Raw genomic sequence first — 18,071 nt, 5'->3', positions numbered from 1 at the left:
TGTAACAACTCACACTTCACTATACCAGATATGCTTATATGCTCATTCTGTAAAAAATATAATTGACTAGCAATGCCAGATAGGTTTTCATTGCTTTTCAATGAATTGTGATAGTATGTACATGAGAAACAGGTCTGGAACAAAAAGTTCTACCCATTACTCGCTACACACAATTACTTGCTAAAAACGATTAATATCTAAAAACATGATGCCACAATGTACAATTAAATATAAATAAATAAATATCATTTTGATTTTATGTTTGTCAAAAAGTTAATTCCATCTAAACTTAATCAAACTGAGCTTTGTGGAATAATTTGCAATATAGTAGGTATATATCGTTTCCAAGCTTATTAGTAAAGTGATATTTAATTAAAATTAAGAACAACTAAAGCCTTTATGATTCTACAAACATCTGTGGTATGCAGTTGATCACCAGAACTTCATCTTCCTAGAGGAGTTGTTCCACCTCAATGAGATAATTTATGCAAATGTGCTGATCCAATTTTGTAGAGATTCATTATTGTACTGTACAATCAGTAATAGTAATGGACACATGCTGCTAAATTGTATAACTTAGAATATTTCTTTAATGTCTGCTGGTTAACAAAAAGATCAGAAAATTAGATTGAAACATATAAATTTTTCTTTTTGTTTTATTTTGCCAATAATGCATGCTACTGTGTATGTATATGCTGTCATTAGCGTGGAAAAATATGCTTATTAACCAAATTTCATTTTCAAATTTTATGTATTTTTTGTTATACTTAAATCTCAATTTGCAGTACAAAGTAAAGACATGTAACAGACTGTATGGGATTAAGTAATCTAGAGTTTGCCCAAACCATTTCATGCTATATTGTTGCTATATTTGCTTTTTTCCAAATATGACTTTTACTAGGTGTAATGGGTATTAAAACTAAACATGTCATTAGGGGACCAGCACTGAAGGTCATGGCAGCCCACAGAACTATGGAAGCATATGGGTAGCAATATTCAATTTGGAATGTAATATGCAAAATGACAATGCAATATGTAAAATGGCAATGCATTTCTGAATTTACATTTACATTTTCCAATACATTTGTGCCACGTTTGGTGCAAAATGAAAATGAAAATTAAACTACATTATTTTCATTTGCCATTTCATACACTAGTTTTAATATGTAAAATGAACACTTATTTTAATGCTTTATAAGTTGCAAAATTAAAATGAAAATGTATTACAGAAATGATTAAATATGTAAAACATGTTCAAGCAAAAACTGTGGCAAAATTATCATTCAAATGCTATTTTTCTTAATTGCATTAACACTCACAGTCAAGACACTTACGATTGCATTTTCATTCAATGTCCCGCAATGAATGTAGCAAAATTCAATGTGCACATTGAAAATGCATTCCGAGCCGATCACGTCTCCGCCACGTCAATCACTGCGTGAACAAGGCGGGGCTTGCAGAAGGACAAGACTCAAAAAGATTCAATTGAGAGAACATGGACAAGACAGTTGGTCCATGTACATTTTGATCATTTCGGTTTATGGCTTCAATATTTCATTCTCACTTGTGGGCAGAGCTGAAACGCTGCTTTCATCTGATTGGTCGAATCGCTCCACCTTCAGCTCGGTCTTTTCATTATTTCAGACAGAATAAGAATCAGTGCGAGTAAAGCACTAATTTCTGAAACCACTGCTCACTGTTAATTAGCATAATATTTGAATCAGATGTAGCTGGGCACATAATTCGTGCTACTGCGACCTGCAAGTGACCCCTTTAAATTATTTCTAGCTATAGTATTGTATAAATATTGTCCCACTGATAAAAACAGTGCAAATAGTTCTGTCTCCTTGGATAACAGTGAAGTGGAAATAAATATAGTTAAATATATGAAATAAAATTAAATAGGATTTTTTGGGGGAAGGTAAGTCTGGCCAGTTATAAAGCAACACGAGTCAGACGAGTCTGAAGATCTGAGCTGAATTTGGTGAAACATTAAAATTCTAGTCTGTGTCAATTACTCTCATAATAAATAGTAATAATAATAAAAAATTAAAAAAAATCGGACTATAAGTCGCACCTAAGTATAAGCTGCATCAGTCCAAAAATACGTCATGACGAGGAAAAAACATATATAAGTCGCACTGGACTAAGTCGCATTTATTCAGAACCAAGAGAAAACATTACTGTCTACAGCCGCGAGAGGGTGCTCTATGTTTATTAGGGGTAGACTACAGGAGCACTGAGCAGCATAAAGCGCCCTCTCGCGGCTGTAGACGGTAATGTTTTCTCTTGGTTCATTTCTCTAGGTTCATGTCAAATTAATTTTGATAAATAAATTGCACCTGAGTGTAAGTCGCAGGACCAGCCAAACTATGAAAAGAAGTGCAATTTATAGTCCGGAAAATATGGTAAATATATATGGGCTTTCTCAAGCCCAAAAAAGAAGACTAAAAAGAGAAACATCATTCAATTTAGTATGTAATAAAACTAATATTACTAATTTATTTCAGAAATGTAACTATATTAATTTTTATAATTATTTATTAATGTCACAAACACATACCTAGTGCCTTATGACTTAATATATGAGAGTGTTAAACGTTACAGACATGGAACTGTTCAGTCTATTATTTATATTTATTTATATATCTATATATTTTTATTTCCACTTCATTCCACTTCACTTTTATCCAAAGAGACAGAACTATTTGCACTGCATTTATCAGTGGGACAATATTCATACAATACTACAACCTAGAAATAATTTGCAGGTCTCAGCAGCACGAATTATGTGGCCAGCTACATCTGTATTCAAATTTTATACTAATTAACAGTGAGCGGTGGTTTCAGACATTACAGTACAGTACTCGCACTGACTCTTATTCTGCCTGAAAGAATGAAAAGACCGAGCTGAAGGTGGAGCGATTCGACCAATTAGATCAAAGCAGCGTTTTTAGCTCCACCCACAAGTGCGAATGAAATATTGAAGCCATAAACCAAAATGATCAAAACGTACACGCATAGATATAAACCTATGACGTACACGGACCAATAACTGTCTTGTCCATGTTTTCTCACTTGAATCTTCTTGAGTCTTGAGTCTTGACCTTCTTCAAGCCCCGCCTAGTTCACGCAGTGATTGACGTGGTGGGGGGGGCGGACACGTGATCGGCTCGGAATGCATTTTCAATGTTCACATTGGATTTTGCTACATTCATTGCGGGACATTGAATGAAAATGCAATCGTAAGTGTCTTGACTGTGAGTGTTAATGCAATTACTTGAAAATGTTATACATATCTATAGATCATTTCTGTAATACATTTTCATTTTAATTTAGCAACTTATAAATCGTTAAAATTAGTATTGATTTTACATATTAAAACTACTGTATGAAATGGCAAATGAAAATTATGTAGTTTAATTTTCATTTTCATTTTGCACCAAACTTGGCACAAATGTATTGGAAAGTGTAAATGTAAATACAGAAATGCATTGTCATTTTACATATTGCATTGTCATTTTGCATATTACATTCCAAATTGAATATTGCTACCCATATGCTTCCATATAGAACTGCTTGCAGGAACATTTCGAAATTTGGCACACTGATAGAGAACAAATTTGGAGTCTCTAACTTAAGCTCTATAGCACCACCACTTGTCCAAATTTTCACTAATTTTGTGCTAAAAACAATCGTAAGGTAAGGAAGAAAATTTGTTTTTTCATCTGAATCCTTGGTTCATGCTGAGTCGAATGAACACCAAGTTTACCTTTTTTCCCACTATTTTTAATTGTTTGGAGAACCTACTTTTTCGAACTCGTCCTGGATGGTTTGTCTGATTCTCACCAAAATTGGCTCAGATCATCTTCAGACCATGCTAGCAGAAAGTATGGAATTCAAGTTGATTCGTCAAACCGTTCTCTTATAACTAGGGATGGGTACCGAAACCCGGTATTAAAATGGCCCCGGGGCTAAATTATGAAAGACTGTAGTATCAGTAAGATGACTTTTGGTACTGGAGGGGAAAAAAATAATGTACTATGTATTTTTGCTTGATAATGTTATCGTGCACATTTTATCTCACCAAACATTTCTAATGTGCAATCATATTAAGACGTTTGTCTGTGAGATCTGCGAGATCTCTCATGCACGCCGCGGAGGCCGTCTGTCAGTCACACACACACAACAAGAACGAGCGCACGCACACGCATAAGTGGCAGTTCACATATCGTGTCTTTTGCGCACTCAAGTTCGACATTTGAAATATAGGCGCGTGGTATGCGTGCTCATAATGGAAGCGACGCGGTCGCGACGCACACGTGGTGCGACGAGCTCGTTTTTTCCAGGCGTGTCCGCATCGAGTTAAAAACATTTCAAACTTCAGACTGCCGCAAGCGCACCGCAGGTCATGTAACTTCCTCACCTTTTCCGTAACAACGTTGAAAGCTCAGCCAAGATGAAGGAACAGCTGATAGCTGTATGTGGATTTTTAAATTAATTTAGTAGCAGTGCTACTGCAAGCAGTTTTTAGTGCTGCAAATCCATTTATCCATTGCTGACATTTCTGCGTCTTCATGGAGAGAGCAGGTCATGGTTGCTTAGCAACGGCAGACTCCTCAGGAGCGCAAGTGCCCGAAGGCTTTGGGAAAAAAAATCAGAAAGTGGCGTGCCTAGCGTTTTCCACGCGTTTTTAGATGCGATATGTGAACAGCCACTTACAGTACGAAAACTCCTGCTTAATACAAAGAGTGACAATGGCAGAGACAGCAAAACGTTCCAAAGTGTGGTTATATTTCACTAGAGTTGATGCAGACAACGCTGGTTGTCATAAGTGCAACAAAATTTTTGCATGTAAGGGCGGAAACACAAGCAATCTGTCAAAGCATCTTTCAAAAGTGCAATATGTGCAGACAGAGAAATGCAAAGTTTTCGACTGCCTAACACAACACAAAGTAACACAACACAAAGTACCGATAAGAATACCGTTAAAGTACCGGACCGTTAAGCAGTATCGGTAAGAGTAGTAATGCCGTTAAAACCTTAACGATACCCATCCCTACTTATAACCAGTGGCGGCTCCAGACAATTTTGATTTGGGGGGGCAATGTTGGGTCCTGGTCATTTCAAGGGGGGTCTCATGAAAACCAACAAAAAATACAGTGGACATGGCTAATAACTGCATATTACTGCTACTAAACAACAAAAACAACACAGCATATCAACTACTTTGTTTTTAATTAATTAATCAGTTGCAGTTTGCAAACAATATGCTCTAACTTTAAAGGGTTGGTTCACCCAAAAATTGTAATTATGTCATTAATAACTCACCCTCATGTATTTCCAAATCCATAAGACCTCCATTTATCTTTGGAACACAGTTTAAGATATTTTAGATTTAGTCCGAGAGCTCTCAGTCCCTCCATTGAAACTGTGTGAACGGTATACTGTCCATGTCCAGAAAGGTAAGAAAAACATCATCAAAGTAGTTCATGTGACATTACAGGGTCAGTTAGAATTTTTTAAAGCATTGAAAATACATTTTGGTCCAAAAACTGCAAAAACTACTTTATTCAGCATTGGCTTCTCTTCCGGGTCTGTTGTGAGAGAGTTCAAAACAAAGCAGTTTGTGATATCCGGTTCACGAACGAAGCACTCAATGTAACCGGATCTTCTTGAACCAGTTCACCAAATCGAACGGAATCGTTTGAAATGTTTCACGTCTCCAATATGCATTAATCCACAAATGACTTAAGGGGTTAACTTTTTAACTTGGCTGACACTCCCTCTGAGCCGGGCCATGCAGAGACCTTTGGAGGGGCAGGTGCTCAAAGTATAAAAGGAGCACATGGAACAAGGCTTGAAATGGCGCTGTACAAAATATCAATACAGCAATATATTGTGATGCATTCCTAGATTCGCCTATCGATATGGATGATTATGTATTGATACAGCAGGAAATGCTTTGATGCAGTTTTGAAAAAGAAGACAATTTTAAGTTTAAAAATAATAATAGCTCTGGGATTAGAAACTGAAATGTCTTAAATTGTCCCAACCTGATGGCTTTTTCTTCTCTGTTCTACAGAATAATTAACAATAGCGGTTATAGTAAAAACTATAGAAAACACTCGTGCCTCTACAATAGTGATTAATATTATTATTACTGTTGTAGTTGTCTAAAATTGAACACCTTTGCAATGTTAACAAATGACAGGCTACATGTTATTCATATCCTTCACACTGCACTTTGATGCCATGTATATGCATTTTTTATTGACATTGATAAATTTACATTTATTTCCAGAGAGATATTATTGAGTTTACAGGCTAAAGTGGTCTTGCTGTTGTAAACACAGTTGCTATTGTAGAAAAAAAAATATTTACGTCACATTTAAAATATAATTACATTTTAATTCATTTCTGAATTGCTTTTATTTTTATAATGGTAATTCAGAGAATGGGAAAATCTGAATAAGCCTTACCAGTGTTGTGATAATTATTTTTAAGGCACTCTACGTGTTAAAAAATAAATAAGTACTCTAATATAATAATAGTTTAGTCATTAACATAAAAAAGACCAGACCCTTCCATGCCTCTGAAACTTTTCTCCCTCAAACAGCACGCTAGTGTTACTTCTATGGTCCGTGTAACGCTTTGCAGTGCTTTGTTCAATTTGCACCGTCAAAATTAACCAAATGAAAAATTGGCATCAAACTTTCATTTTCCATTTCTTTGGAAAAATTCACAAATGGATAATTGTTTCTCAGTTTAATTTTCAATTCTACAATCTTGGGTTGTTGCGTCCGAGTCTGATTTTTGAACAAACATAAAAAATTACTCATTGCTCTGATTTTCCATGGCGGGGGAGAATGGAGTGTGGCCCGGTCCAAAAAAAATGCTACTGACTTGTCGCGGGAATTCACCATACAGTTGCCAGTAGCCACTGAGTTTACCACTGACAGGCCGGCGGTGCATCAGTATACACACTCACCTCACGCAGCGAACGACTCATGCAGCAAACGACTCACTTTCCTCAGTGAACGACTCATGCAGCAAACGACTCACTTTCCTCAGTGAACTCACTTTCCTCAGTGAACGACTCATGCAGCAAACGACTCACTTTCCTCAGTGAACTCACTTTCCTCAGTGAACGACTCACGCAGCGAACGACTCACTTTCCTCAACCAGCAAACGACTCACTTTCCTCAGCGAATGACTCACGCAGCGAACGACTCACTTTCCTCACACTTTGCGCAGCTGGAGAAATGTCCTTAAATGTCCTTTGAAATAACGCTAACCACTTGTTTTGGTATGTGGGACATTTTAAGTAGATCATTAATTATTACATTTATATCAGCAGACTATTTTATTACTAATCTAGATCAATAAAAGCATATATATATATATATATATATATATATATATATATATATATATATATATATATATATATATATATATATATATATATCAGTTATGCGTGGGTTGATCCAAAATGAGCGGGTGCCTGATCCAAATAAATATTTTTAATGATATTCGGGTTGCGGTAGGTCGGGTCCTTTGAAATAAAAATGGCAATTAAACCTTTGTCATTTATATAGTACTAGACACATTTTTGAAATACATAGGCCTACACTTTATTGGCTGAATAACTGGCATGAAGATGACGCACAAGCTCAGTCTGCAGGTGGAGATGGAGGCGGCAAAGACTGCATGGGGAGCAACAGCGCTGTTTTTGGTAAAACATTATTTTGATGACTTCATTAAGATTTGTTTTATAGAAAACTCTTTTTAAAAGATTTTCGTTTTGTATAAATTGTATCTTAATTGTGATCAATGTTTTATCAATCAGTTGCCCGTATTTAATAAATAAGAAGCAAATAGGCTATATAGCCTAGCAGACAATGTAATGAGGCGCCTGCGATCACTTGCATTGCATGTGAACTAAACTCAGCGTGAGCCTCACAGATTTGAGAAATATAGGCTATATATTACAGAAAGCTTGAAATGTCTTCTTTTAAACGAAAATATTCAAACCAAAATAAATGGGCTACTCTCTGATGATCTAATCCATATGAAATGTGCATTTCTCTCTGGCGTTCATGGCGAGTCTGCATTGTCAACTTCATCTTTGCAGCGACACAGAAAACACCAGTTTATTACTAAGCAAAAAAATTACTCCTTGCATATTTTCAAAACCAGCAGGCCATTCTGGGTTGAGTGAGACCCCACGGAATGAGCGAGCGGATCGTGATATTCAGAAATGCGCTCTCCGCTCACGAGCTCTGATCGGAACAAACCCGAACCTCAATGCCTGCTGACCTTGCAGAAACATACAAATATACATAGCCAGACTAGACTATTGTAGTACAAATTATGAGCTCACTGACGATCTTTTATAATTCTTGACAAAATTATAATATATTAAGTTTTTTTTTTGCCTAGTTAGTTTTGCCTACGTTCATATGGTCCAATGACGCTACGATGAGCATTTACTGCTTTTTAAAAATGCGGGTCAGGAAGCGGGTCGGGTACAATATTTTATTTTTATTTTTTTGCGATCAGAGTTGCGGGCGGGTTAGTTGAAAACGTCGGTCGGGTGCGGGTTATTAATACATTGACCCGCGCGTCACTGATAGATATATATATAAATATATATAAATTAATTATAATATAATATAATTATAATATAAATTATAGAAATAAATTACAATATCGCATTTTGGTTTTATGTTTTAGGACAACTTTGATTAAAGGATTTGATCTGCTTCAAATGTTGACTACTGTACACACACACACACACAAAGAAATCAAGTAGGCTAGTTATAATAAATATATAGAATATAGAAAGAAAGTGTTTTTTTAATGAAAAACAAGTAGATAGAAAACGAACAGAGAGCAAGTAGTGTCAAGTGTTTTCTTTATTTAAATGCAAACATGTAAACAAATATGTACAGAACTATGTGAAGTTACATATTTACATTATTTTTACAGTTACATTGTGAGTAAGTACACGGGGAAGTCGTGGCCTAATAGTTAGAGAGTCAGACTCCCAATCGAAAGGTTGTGAGTTCGAGTCCTGGGCCGGCAGGAATTGTGGATGGGGGGAGTGCATGTACAGTTCTCTCTCCACCTTCAATACCACGACTTAGGTGCCCTTGAGCAAGGCATCGAACCCCCAACTGCTCCCCGGGCGCCGCAGCATAAATGGCTGCCCACTGCTCCGGGTGTGTGCTCACAGTGTGTGTGTGTGTGTTCACTGCTCTGTGTGTGTGCATTTCGGATGGGTTAAATGCAGAGCACAAATTCTGAGTATGGGTCACCATACTTGGCTGAATGTCACTTCACTTTAAGTAGTAGTTCTCAAAAAATAATGGGGGTGGGGGCATTTTCTTGACGTCATCAAACCAAAGTCACAGTAAACCATCGAGTATCATTCCTGACTCCTGATATGAATCAGTCTTTGAAAGACCCATTATCATAGATAATTCAGTGACAAATTATTAAAGACAGACACTTGAATTTAAGAATGAATCAGAATCTTAAACAATTGAATAAAAGATTGAATAAAAGGCTTCTTTATTAACACAGTGACTTACCGACACCAAGTGGAGATATTACTTTCATTAGTATCATAAAGTAGGCCTATCATTTCATTTTGTCATTACATATTACTGTGTAAAACCCGTTGTATTAAACATTAATCTCATTTCATTATACAGTTGTAAATGCATGTACAGACCTCTGAGCATTAAACTGTAAATGCATCTAAAAGCAACTTCAGACGCAGCTTTATCTCTGAAGGCTTGATTAATAGTGATTTAATTGGTAACAGCCTATTATCATATTATAAGTAGGCCTATTCTAATTTAACATTATCATTTAATAATTTAACATTAAGGATGACATATTTAGGCATAATACAACATTCTGTTTAAATGGTTAATAAAAATCAGTTCCCCCTAATGGGAAAGAAAATTTCTGACACTGATAAATTTCAAAGTACTAAAGGTGTAATAAAGGTGTTCTATTCTAGAAGTTCAGTATAATGAAAGTGTGTAATATATTAAACTGATACAGTAATTGTCAGGTAAAATACTATTACAAACATTATTACATTGTCAACCATTGGCTTTTTAATTGTTACCTTTAAAATTGTTATATTGCAAAGCAAAATATATTTTACATTAGGGGTGTAACGGTAAGCAAAAATCACGGTTCGGTACGTACCTCGGTTTTAAAGTCACGGTTTGGTTCATTTTCGGTACAGTAAGGGAAAGAAATGCAAACATTAAACTGCAGGTTGTTTATTACTATAAACTTTTTTTTACAATTTGTTTACACTTTTTTAAATACTTTTTAATAATATATATAAAATTAAAAAAGAATAAGAAATAAAATACTGCTGCAAAGTTCTCCACTAAATAAAATACTCTCAGTCTCAAACCAATATCATATAATAATATATAATGAAAAATATGAATAAATAACTATGATTACAGTGCAGCATTACCAATCCCAGCTTGTAGGCCTGCTCATATTTAAAATATATATATAACTTTTCCAAAGTGTAAAGTGCAGCAACAACAGTTTCAGTTTTTAGACCTGCTCAGAATTCGTTATTGCGTTGGACCGATCGGAATTAAGAGCAAAGGTCTGTTTAAATGCCGACGGGAGCTGCGTTTGAATTACAATCGTGTTTTTTCTAGTTGTAGTGATGTTCACACTCGCGTGATGCCTTTTGAAAACCTTAGGCCAGTGACACACTGGCATATTGCACCTGTCAAACATAGTCTATTTTGCCGTCAATACTGTTGACGGTGTCCTTTATCAGTAGGCTTTATATTTATGCTCAACATGAAGTAGAGATATGGTTGTCGTGAAGACAAGATCCTGGTCTGTCGGCGGCCTCCCTCTATGTCACCTACAGTAGCAGCAGCGCGTCAGCGCCGCGTCAGGCACGATTCTGGTGTGTAAAGACACAGAAAACGTGAAGCAGCCGTCATGCAACTGACACGCAGCAGAAATGCCACGCTCACGCCACGCAGCCAGTGTGTCACCGGCCTTAGAATCAGCTGCAGGGCGGGATTAAGTGACTTCCGCCACTTAATATGTTCGTTTGGAAACACGAAAATGTACCCATGTTCCGCACACAAAATATTGCATTAGGTCATTCGGTACACACGTGCACCATACCGAAAGCCCTGTACCGAAACGGTCCGGTATGAATACACGTACCGTTACACCCCTATTTTACATGCATCTTCAAGAAACATCTAAAAACACATCTCTTCCATGTTTATTTGACCCTCGAACTCTAGCACTGTCTATTCTAATTATATTTTATCTATTTTTATTATTTTAATTTAAAAAAGAAAAGAAAAAAAACACTTGGCACCCTCTGGCACTCATTGCACACCAACTGAAATATTTCAGGTCTTTTATTGTTTTAATACTGATGATTTTGGCATACAGCTCATGAAAACCCAAAATTCCTATCTCAAAAAATTAGCATATTTCATCCGACCAAAAAAAAGAAAAGTGTTTTTAATACAAAAAAAGGCAACCTTCAAATAATTATGTTCAGTTATGCACTCAATACTTGGTCGGGAATCCTTTTGCAGAAATGACTGCTTCAATGCGGCGTGGCATGGAGGCAATCAGCCTGTGGCACTGCTGAGGTGTTATGGAGGCCCAGGATGCTTCGATAGCGGCCTTAAGCTCATCCAGAGTGTTGGGTCTTGCGTCTCTCAACTTTCTCTTCACAGTATCCCACAGATTGACACACTGGCATATGACACACTGGCATATCCCACAGATTCTCCATGGGGTTCAGGTCAGGAGAGTTGGTAGGCCAATTGAGCACAGTAATACCATGGTCAGTAAACCATTTACCAGTGGTTTTGGCACTGTGAGCAGGTGCCATGTCGTGCTGAAAAACGAAATCTTCATCTCCATAAAGTTTTTCAGCAGATGGAAGCATGAAGTGCTCCAAAATCTCCTGATAGCTAGCTGCATTGACCCTGCCCTTGATAAAACACAGTGGACCAACACCAGCAGCTGACATGGCACCCCAGACCATCACTGACTGTGGGTACTTGACACTGGACTTCAGGCATTTTGGCATTTCCTTCTCCCCAGTCTTCCTCCAGACTCTGGCACCTTGATTTCCGAATGACATGCAAAATTTGCTTTCATCCGAAAAAAGTACTTTGGACCACTGAGCAACAGTCCAGTGCTGCTTCTCTGTAGCCCAAAGTGGCTTGACCTGGGGAATGCGGCACCTGTAGCCCATTTCCTGCACATGCCTGTGCACGGTGGCTCTGGATGTTTCTACTCCAGACTCAGTCCACTGCTTCCGCAGGTCCCCCAAGGTCTGGAATCGGTCCTTCTCCACAATCTTCCTCAGGGTCCGGTCACCTCTTCTTGTTGTGCAGCGTTTTTTGCCACACTTTTTCCTTCCCACAGACTTCCCAATGAGGTGCCTTGATACAGCACTCTGGGAACAGCCTATTCGTTCAGAAATTTCTTTTGTGTCTTACCCTCTCGCTTGAGGGTGTCAATGATGGCCTTCTGGACAGCAGTCAGGTCGGCAGTCTTACCCATGATTGCGGTTTTGAGTAATGAACCAGGCTGGGAGTTTTTAAAAGCCTCGGGAATCTTTTGCAGGTGTTTAGAGTTAATTAGTTGATTCAGATGATTAGGTTAATAGCTCGTTTAAAGAACCTTTTCATGATATGCAAATTTTTTGAGATAGGAATTTTGGGTTTTCATGAGCTGTATGCCAAAATCATCAGTATTAAAACAAAAAAAAAACTGAAATATTTCAGTTGGTGTGCAATGAATCTAAAATATATGAAAGTTTAATTTTTATCATTACATTATGGAAAATAATGAACTTTATCACAATATGCTAATTTTTTGAGAAGGACCTGTATATTAGGGCTTGCATAGACGAGTAGTCGAGTGATCGACTACTTCAACCACTAGTCGACGCTCGACTACTCCAGCAGGCATTAACCATAATGCATGCACAGAGATTGCAAGTACACTTGAATTTTATTACAATACTTTGTGTAGCTGTTACTTTGTATGACTTTATGTTCCATGTAAAATTAAAATATGTAATGTAATAATTAGGGGTGTGTCCGAAGCAGAATACTTGGATTTGGAATTTGGAATGGCAAGGATAATGTCTTCAAAAACTGACAAGGAATAATTCTGCCTGAATATTCGGCTGAAACTAAAAACTGCTGGGTTGAAAACAACCCAATTTGGGTTATTTTGGCAACCCACCGCTGGGTCAAAAAGGGACGAACCCAATGCTGGGTTATTTTTACCCAACCAGTTGGGTTATCATGTTTAACCCAACCTGCTAGGTTGCTTTTTTATGGTTTAAAATGACTACATTGCAGGGTTTCAAAAACCAGAGCGGGTGTTTTTTATCACTGTATTTCAGAAGTAAAACTACTATATTTAGAAAATGTTCAAATTCACTTTGCATGTAATGCTTGATGAGGCAGCATTTGTGCGCTCGGTGCCGCTTTGCAGCCGTTACCGTCGAAACCTACCTCTCCCGCTCTTAGCGCCTCCTGCTGGCAGAAAATTAACTCTCAGAGTGCCGCCACCAATTGAGTGTAAGGATGTGGGAAACAATGCATGCTTCGTTAAAATGAACCCAAATTGAGCTAGGCATTAAACCTACAAATAAAGTTCATTTTATATATCACTTTTACACACAAATAATAATTATCAAAAGGAAAATATTTATTAAAAACACAAAGTCAACATAAAGTCAAAAAGTAACATTTAAGAAAAAATTCAGAAATGGATGGCATTAACAGCTACAGTTCATAAAGCATTGAACATTCGTTGAATATAACTTAACATCAAATTGGACTTTGTTCAATTGTATATATTGTAATAAAAATATATGAAAACACTATTATACAATAAATTTACAATTAGTTAGGTTCTTTACCAACTATTCTGGCATGACAGTACACAAATAAATTACAACATTAACTCTGATATTATAACATTTAACAGACGCATGTGTGTGTGTGTGTGTGTGTGTGTGTGTGTGTGTGTGTGTGTGTGTGTGTGTGTGTGTGTGTGTGTGTGTGTGTGTGTGTGTGTGTGTGTGTGAAAGAATGTGAGCATGTGTATGAATGACAGAGGGTAAACTCTTCTACTAAACAACACAGAAAAAGCATTCAACATTGTTTTTACAAATTATACACTTACAGTTTGTTTCATAGTCCATGAATACAGATCAAGCATCATGGTCAATTTTCATGATCTCTTTAGCATGATTGATGTAGTCATGAAGAAGCCCCATCAGCACAGCATGTGACATCTTCTACATCATCCAGGACAGCATCCTCCTTTAAAACCACTGCTGCATCAGTTTAAGGGAAAGGACGTTCTCTTCTTTGACCAGCATTCATCCAGTCACTGCCTGTTCTTCATCAGTGGCCTAGAAAGAGAAATACATTTGAAAAAATAAAACATTTAATTAAACTATCCATTTTCAGGTAGAGGTGTATTCACATCCGTAAGGATAGGTAAATAATCTGTGTTAAAGTTTCAACACTTTGTGAGGTTGTTTAATGTCTTGTCCACCACAGCGCTCCAGAATGCTATAATGGCAGCACTAGTGTGAGGGCACATAATATTGTTTGAATAAATATACTGCTTTCAGAAAGCTTCTTTACTGAAACATTAAAACAGATATGACATTCACATTAGGGATGGGCGTTTTCCGCAAATATCACATTCGAATATTTGATCTCACAAAAAAGGAATATTCGAATATTCGTTTATTTAAATTAAGTTTAAGGCCGGCCGCGGAGAAAACGCGCTCTGACGACACAGACGTTGTCGGGACTCACAATAACAGTGTGCTAAGCGAATAAGTTTTGTTAAGTGCTTCGTGTTTTCGTTTCACCACTGAATGGGATCCTCATCTGGTGGAATACATAGCTCCAGCAAGAACTGTTCCCACTCGTCTCGGCTGGACTCTCTGTAATCATCGCTGAAGAGCTCAGCCTTTTCCGACGGGTGGGCATTGCCGCATCCTCTTCATCGTTGGTGAAGGCGACTGCATCCGCACCACTCGCATTACAGAAAATGTTCTTATAATGTTCAAAAAGTTTTTTTCTTACTACTTCTCTCATGTTTTCGTCGAGGAACCTGAGATGTTTGTGCCGAGGGTCTAGGGCAGACGCGAGAGGAGGAGTTTTCACTGCATTCTCCAAGTTAGCGTTTATTTGATCAAAAATACAGAAAAAAATGTAATATTGTGATATATTATTGTTTAATGGTTTTTATTTTATTTTATTTACTTATTTTTTATTTTTTTTTATTTTTTATTTTATCATCAGAAATGTCATCTGGTTCAAATAAAACCAAACCGAACCAAATAAAAAATAAAAGTAAACAAATACTGCGGTTAGGCACTTCAAATTGGATGTAATTTGGGGTGATTTAAAAACAGAAATTTCAAACCTGGTTAACTTAAAATAAATTAAAACAAAATGTTTAAATGAATTAATAAAATTAGTAACAATAAATACAATCAATATTGCGTTGAGGCACTTTGAGTGGAAGTCAATGGGGGCCTATTTTTGAAATTTAAAATCAGAAATGTCATCTGCTTAAAATAAAACCAAACCAATTAAAATAAAATAAAATATTGTGGTCATGCACTTTGAGTGCAGGTAATTTGGGGTGAATTTAGTGATTTTAAAACAGAAAGGGCATGCCTATATTTTCCTACAATGAAACAATGTTTGCTGACGAGTTTAATGAATTTTTTTTTTTATTATTATTATTTTTTATCATCAGAAATGTCATCTGCTTAAAATAAAACCAAACCAATTAAAATAAAATAAAATAAAATAAAACACTGTGGTGATGCACTTTGAGTGCAGGTAATTTGGGGTGAATGTAGTGATTTTAAAACAGAAAGGGCATGCCTATATTTTCCTACAATGAAACAATATTTGCTGATGAGTTTAATGATTTTTTTTTTTTTGAGATGATAAAAAACTCTTGTCCTGTTCCAAGTACTGAAAAAGTACCAAAATAGCTGAAATGTCTCATTTGTTTACTTGCAAATCATTTGATCACACACCAACATCAGTGAAAAATGAACATGAGAATGTGTTTTTTGTTAAGTTATTGAAAAATTAACTTTAAATCTAAGAGGGTACATCTCCTGTGTAGTTTACCACTAAGGGGCTCGGATGACAATCAAATTTGGGAAGCTCCGTCTCAAGCTGAAGAGAGGAGTGTCATTTCCAAAAGAGCACGCGGCGCTCAAGAGTTTGTAGTAGAGACAGAGAAAAGGCCTGTCTATCGCCTCCTGCAGGAGAAATGAAGAATGACGAGGCTGAGCTGTCCTTTGTCACACCGCAAGCAGAAAGAGGGCACAGAGAAAGCGAAAACACAGAAAAAAGAAGCAGCAGCAAATCCGTTTAAAAGTGTAAAGGAACTAGAATGAAAGCTGAGCCTTGGACAGGCGTGTTAGCTGAAGGAAAAGCAAAAGCTTACAGCACCTGGTATTCCCAGGCGGTCTCCCATCCAAGTACTAACCAGGCCCGACCCTGCTTAGCTTCCGAGATCGGACGAGATCGGGCGTGCTCAGGGTGGTATGGCCGTAAGCGAGTACAACAGTCAAGAGCAAGCTATTTAAAGAAGACACACAGGCTGGCGAAAGAGAAACAGACCCTTTTCCACTCAAAAAAGTGGAAAAGTCTTCTCTCTTTTTTAGATATGAATTAAATTAAGGGAAAGAAATAAGTAACAATAAAAAATATGCATTTTAATAAATAAATACATTCACAAAAATCAATGTCGCGGTAACGCACTTTGTGTGGAAGTAATGGGGGCCTGTTTCTCAACTTTAAAATCACAAATGTCTTCTGGTTAAAATTGAATTAAATAAAAGTAAACAAATATTGGCTTACTTTAAACTGAATGTAATTTGGGGTGATTTTGTTGATTTAAAAACGGGAAATTTCTAACCTGGTTAAATTCAATTAAAACAAAATGTTTAAATGAATTAATAAAATTCATATCAATAAATACAATCAATATTGCGTTGAGGCACTTTGAGTGGAAGTAAATGGGGGCCTATTTTTTTAATTTAAAATCAGAAATGTCATAAGGTTAAAATAAAACCAAACCAATTAAAATGAAATGAAATAAAATAAAACATTGTGGTGATGCACTTTGAGTGCAGGTAATTTGGGGTGAATGTAGTGATTTTAAAACAGAAAGGGCATGCCTATATTTTCCTACAATGAAACAATATTTGCTGACGAGTTTAATGATTTTTATTTTTATTTTTTAATTTTAACTTTATCATCAGAAATGTCATCTGGTTCAAATAAAAACAAACCGAACCAAATAAAAACTAAAAAATAAAAGTAAACAAATATTGCGGTTAGGCACTTCAAATTGAATGTAATTTGGGGTGAATTTGGTGATTTAAAAACAGAAATTTCAAACCTGGTTAACTTAAATTAAATTAAAACAAAATGTTTAAATGAATTAATAAAATTAATATCAATAAATACAATCAATATTGCGTTGAGTCACTTTGAGTGGAAGTCAATGGGGGCCTATTTTTGAAATGTAAAATCAGAAATGTCATAAGGTTAAAATAAAACCAAACCAATTAAAATAAAATAAAATAAAATAAAACACTGTGGTGATGCACTTTGAGTGCAGGTAATTTGGGGTGAATGTAGTGATTTTAAAACAGAAAGGGCATGCCTATATTTTCCTACAATGAAACAATATTTGCTGACGAGTTTAATGATTTTTATTTTTATTTTTTAATTTTAACTTTATCATCAGAAATGTCATCTGGTTCAAATAAAAACAAACCGAACCAAATAAAAACTAAAAAATAAAAGTAAACAAATATTGCGGTTAGGCACTTTAAAATGAATGTAATTTGGGGTGAATTTGGTGATTTTAAAACAGAAATTTCAAACCTGGTTAACTTAAATAAAATTAAAAAAAATGTTGAAATGAATTAATAAAACGAATATCAATAA

General features: G+C 36.1%; 2 long non-coding RNA genes and 1 other non-coding gene across 3 annotated transcripts; 1 reads left to right on the top strand and 2 right to left on the bottom strand.

The window, feature by feature from the left end:
• Positions 1-11,540: 11,540 nt before the first annotated feature.
• On the bottom strand, positions 11,541-12,809 carry LOC132098112 (uncharacterized). Its single transcript, XR_009422836.1, has 3 exons — positions 12,285-12,809; positions 11,804-12,246; positions 11,541-11,749 (listed from the first exon to the last, which is right to left on the bottom strand). It is a non-coding gene; the product is annotated as an uncharacterized LOC132098112 (long non-coding RNA).
• A 1,052-nt stretch (positions 12,810-13,861) lies between these two features.
• Positions 13,862-14,230, top strand: LOC132098107 (uncharacterized). Its single transcript, XR_009422834.1, has 2 exons — positions 13,862-14,099; positions 14,161-14,230. It is a non-coding gene; the product is annotated as an uncharacterized LOC132098107 (long non-coding RNA).
• A 2,320-nt stretch (positions 14,231-16,550) lies between these two features.
• Positions 16,551-16,669, bottom strand: LOC132112339 (5S ribosomal RNA). The gene has a single exon (XR_009424926.1). It is a non-coding gene; the product is annotated as a 5S ribosomal RNA (ribosomal RNA).
• Positions 16,670-18,071: the final 1,402 nt, after the last annotated feature.

This window comes from Carassius carassius, chromosome 2 (genome assembly GCF_963082965.1).
Source record: "Carassius carassius chromosome 2, fCarCar2.1, whole genome shotgun sequence".
Taxonomy (NCBI): domain Eukaryota; kingdom Metazoa; phylum Chordata; class Actinopteri; order Cypriniformes; family Cyprinidae; genus Carassius; species Carassius carassius.
The sequence above is the reverse complement of the archived record's forward strand: the minus strand, read 5'-3'. Positions and strand labels throughout refer to the sequence as shown.